Source organism: Meleagris gallopavo, chromosome 1 (genome assembly GCF_000146605.3).
Source record: "Meleagris gallopavo isolate NT-WF06-2002-E0010 breed Aviagen turkey brand Nicholas breeding stock chromosome 1, Turkey_5.1, whole genome shotgun sequence".
NCBI lineage: Eukaryota > Metazoa > Chordata > Aves > Galliformes > Phasianidae > Meleagris > Meleagris gallopavo.
The window spans coordinates 18,058,725-18,063,508 of NC_015011.2; the positions used below are offsets into that span (position 1 = coordinate 18,058,725).

General features: G+C 48.0%; 1 protein-coding gene across 4 annotated transcripts in view; it reads right to left on the minus strand.

Moving 5' to 3' along the window:
* Window positions 1-4,778, minus strand: part of ALG12 (ALG12 alpha-1,6-mannosyltransferase) — a 19,175-nt gene extending 14,397 nt beyond the window's left edge. The window contains exons 1-2 of one of the 4 annotated variants that reach the window (XM_010729009.2): window positions 4,689-4,778; window positions 3,973-4,068 (exon numbers count right to left, since the gene is read on the minus strand). The gene's annotated coding sequence lies outside the window, so the exon portion shown is untranslated. The other 3 variants (XM_019612059.2, XM_010729013.2, XM_019612054.2) reach the window with 3 other exon arrangements.
* Between the last annotated feature and the right edge of the window lie 6 nt (window positions 4,779-4,784).

Sequence of the window (4,784 nt, forward strand, 5' to 3'; positions counted from 1 at the left end):
TCTTGAACTCTACCATCTCATGATCACTACAACCCAAACTGCCCCCAACCTTTACTTCCTTAACAAGTCCATCCCTGTTGGTGAGAATAAGGTCCAGTAACACCCCTCCCCGCATCGGTTCCTCCACCACCTGCATCAGAAAGTTGTCTTCAATGCACTGCAAGAACCGTCTGGACCGTGCGTGCCTGGCCATGTTGGTCGTCCAGCAAATATCTGGATAATTGAAGTCCCCCATAAGCACCAGTGCCTGGGAACGTGACGCTACATCCAGTTGCTTATGGAAGGCCTCATCAGCCTCCTCATCCCGATCAGGGGGCCTGTAGTACACACCCACAACAGTGTCACCCTTACCAGCCTGCCCCTTGATTCTCACCCATAAGCTCTCCACTGCTACATCACTCTCCCCCAAGTGAAGTTCAATACATTCTAGCTGCTCTCTCACATAAAGAGCAACTCCACCACCCCGCCTAGCCAGCCGATCTTTCCTAAAAAGCACATAGCCCTCCATGACAACATTCCAGTCATGCGAGCTGTCCCACCACGTCTCCGTGATCGCGATGAGATCATGACCTTGCAACCGCACGCAGAACTCCAGCTCTTCCTGTTTATTCCCCATGCTACGCGCATTAGTATACAGGCACTTAAGAGAAGCAGCATCCCCCCAACCCTCTCCAAGCCTTTGAACTCCACTGTCTCCACCCATCAAGTTTTGAAACATTGAGGCCCTGGAGCGGGTTCAAAGAAGGACGACAAAGCTGGTGAGGGGTCTGGAGCACAGGCCTTATGAGGAGCGGCTGAAGGAGCTGGGATTGTTCAGTGTGGAGAAGAGGAGGCTCAAGGGAGACCTTTATTGCTCTCTATAACTAAGTGAAGGGAGGTTGTAGTGACCTGGGGGTCGGCCTCTTCTCTTGTGTAACTGGTGACAGGACTAGAAGGAATGACTTCAAGCTGTGCCAAGGGAGATTTAGGCTGGATATTAGAAAATACTACTTCTCTGAAAGAGTGGTCAGGCACTGGAATGGGCTGCCCAGGGAGGTGGTGGAGTCACTGACCCTGGAGGTGTTCAAGGAAGGTTTGGACATTGTGTTGAGGGACATGATTTAGTGAGAGCTATTGGTGACTGGTTGGACCAGGTAATCCCGTGGGTCTTTTCCAACCCTGGTGATTCTATGATTCTATCCATATATACATGTACATATATATTCCTACACATAACAGGAAAAATTACTAGAAAATAGTTCTAGAAATTTTCTATTTTGTGTAATTCCTACTATTACAGACTCTAATAAAAGCTCTGATCTGGGGCTCAAAGGAAGAGTTCTGTGGTAGGTCTTTACAATTTTTGCCTTGTTTTACAATGTAAATAGCCTAAGTAAACACATCCACGAAATGGAAAGTGTTTTTAAGCCATGCCTAGTACTACTTCTTTACACAGATGGATAAAAATGCGTTCTGTCACAGCATAATCCTTTTTCCACAGCAGTAGTAAATGAGGTATTGGACTACCACTTCAAGAACTGCTGGCTAGGAATTAACTATCTGAACAGTGCAGTCTATCTTGGATAAACCCTTGCCTCTAGAAAGCTCCCTTGCTGAATTCCTCCATTAAATACAGAGATATCTCACATTTCTGAAAAATCTACCCACAAAAAAATGGACACTGAAGAATCAGGCCATATAGCAGCACAGATGTTTGAACAACTTGTATATGACATGGAGCAACATGTATCCCAGCAGCAAACTGAAATCCTCTCATTCACAGACTTCAGCTATTACAGCAGTCGATCAATCCTTGTAAAAGGACTCAAGTGCCAAACAGCTTTATCAACCTCCAACTTCATAATCTGAGTGACACAGAAGCTACATATCCCATACACTGTTTATCACAAAGCTTTCTTTATTCGTTCTTTTCTAAGATCTTGTAGACTCCAATCTTAGTGTATGCCTGAAGAAAGGAAGCTTTTGCCAGGACACTAAGATTTTGAAGATAAATGTATGCATTATACAACTTGAATTTCCCTGAAGGGAAACAAGCTAGGAGATTAAAAACAAAGCATGAAGACAATACCTAGTCTTCTGAGATCAAGTTTAATAAATTTAGTGATCTTGTCAAGTTTCTAGATAACCTGCTCTGTTGAAAATTGATGTTGGCAAGCCTCAAAATTCAAGTGCCATTTATCACAACAGGTAGGCAGGTAGACACTGAATTTGATGTTTAAAATGAATTTGCTAAATAAATGCAAGAATACATGCGATTTACAGTTTTTATTTTTTAGTGCCAAAAACGGGTTTCAATTAAAAAAACCCACTACTTTTTAATAATAAAGGTTAGAGGAATATATTAACCAAATGCAGTCTTATTCATCACCAACATTCCCACAACTTTTGAAGAATCTTCAAAGCGACGTGACATAACATACTCCCTCACAGAAATTGAACCACAGAGAGATTTTCAACAGGAGTTCATCCCTTCCTGGAATTCAACAGTGTGCAAATAATGTTTAAAAAACCATCTGAAATAAATAAAAGTCTCAAACACTTCTTTCCTTAATACTTCTTCTGTGAAAGCATCAGAAGTTTTAAGAATTAACTTTTCAGTCTTCCCTGCTTGGCTCAGTTGTGCTTTTTAGACACTTTTCAGGATAAATATATGAAGAGTTTTGCAGCCAATCTGCATGCTGAATCACAGAATCACTAAGGTTAGAAAAGACCATTAAGATTAACTAGTCCAACAATGAACCCATTATCACCATGCCCACTAAACTGTATCCCCAAGTATCACATCTACATGCTTCCTGAACACCTCCAGAGACAGTGACTCCACCACTTCTATAGGCAGCCTGCTCCAATGCTTCACCACTCTAAGATTTTTTTTCCTAATATCCAACCTAAACCTCCCCTAGCACAACTTAGGGCCACTGACTCTCATTCTATCACTACACAAAAGAGGCTGACCCCCACCTTGCTAGGATCTCCTTTCAAGCAGGATAGGAGAGCAATAAGGTCTCTCCTAAGCCTCCTCTTGGCCAGCCTCAACAATCCCAGTTCCCTTTGCTGTTCCCTGCAAGACTTGTTCTCCATTCACAGCTTTGTTGCCCTTCTTTGGCACACTCCAGGGCCTCAGCATCTTTCTCAGTGAGTGACCAAATTGAACACAGCACTCAAGGTGCAGTCTCACCAGCACTGAGTACAAAAGGATGACCACCTCCCTGCTCCTGCTGACTGCACTATTTTTGAAGCAAGCCAGGATGTCACTGGCCTTCTTGGTCACCTGGGCACACTGCTGGCAGATACTTAGCCAGCTGTCAACAACATCCCTAGACCCATTTCTTTGCTGCAGCTTGCCAGCCACTCTGCCCAGGCCTGCAGCAATGCACTGGGTTGTGCCCAAATCTCTCCAGAGATGGCATTTCACCCCCTCACACACTGTCTGCAAGCATCCAAATAGAGCCATCAAGAGCATGCCAACATAGCATCCTCCCTTGTTGGCTACTGTTTTTGGTATGTTTTAATACCTTGTCCAACTCTATTCTAGAGATGACCTCTGAGGTCAGATTTAAGCACTAGAGGTGTTTGGGTTTTTTTTTTATCCATCAGCATTTATAAGAATGAATGTGATAGTTGCTATTTTAAGCTGTATCTCCTCATTAGCTTGGGAACTTATGAAAGTAGGAAAAAAAAGCAACAGGAAATAGAAATCTGAACCAGGAAACAAGGTCTGGGACAGTACCAGCTACAAAGAGACTATACAGCTACGTAGAATACGCCTACTGAGGAGCGAAAAAGCACTTTCTCCCCTTCATACAACACACTTAGAGACGAGACACACGGGACGCTCCCGGCCAACCAATCCTCCCCTTAACCACACACCGCCACCCTGGGCTGGTCAACCGGCCCTTAAGGACCAATGGACTCCGCTCCGCGCAGGCACAGCGCCCTCTGGCGGTCGCTTCACGCGGGGCCGCCACCTACCTGGGCAGCGCCGCCAACCGGGCACGCGTCGGGGACCCGAAGCCGCTCCGCTCCTCCGGGTACTCCTCCTTGCTCCCGACGTCAGCTATAGGGTCACTGCCAAATGAATCAAGTACGTGACCGCACCTTACGTGCTGTACCCCACCGGGTATCGTAGGAGATAAGGTAACACTGCACCTCCATAAGTGAGGAATTGAGGAATTACAACAGCTTAACGCCAGGTTATAGGGCCAGCTTTTAGGAGCGCGCTGACCTGCATACTGACGTACGCGCACTTCCCTGATTGCTACAGAGCTATTTCAAGATAAAGAGCCATCGCCGCAGAGGCGAGCAGCTTCACGTCGTGGTGCCGAGCCCGACGGAGCGGGGTGACCCCAACCCGAGGGAGCGCACCCGAAAAGCCGCTCCTCCCCATTCCCCACCCCCGCCAGGCCACGGCAGCGCTCCATGGAACCAGAAAGCGCCGAGGGGAAACAGAACCCGGGCGTAGCGGCTGCGCTAGCGACAGCGCTCACACATAACAGCCATCCCTGGCGGTGATTTCAGCCGCACAGCGCCAGCTCCTGCCCGGCCGCCGCTCCGCACCGAAGGGCCGATGGCCGCAGGGGCAGGATCTCTCGGGGAAGCCGGGCAGCAGCAGCTCCCCGCGCCCTCTCTGTCCCCGTTGCCTCCCGCTTCATCCCTCAAGGAGCCACCACCGCGCGCCTCTGTCTCACCTCTACCCCAGGCGCCGCGCCCTGTCGCGCTTTGTCCCGTCCCGCCCCGCGCTCACCCCCCGGATCTCCACGTGGCCGCCCCCCAGAGGGCGCCGG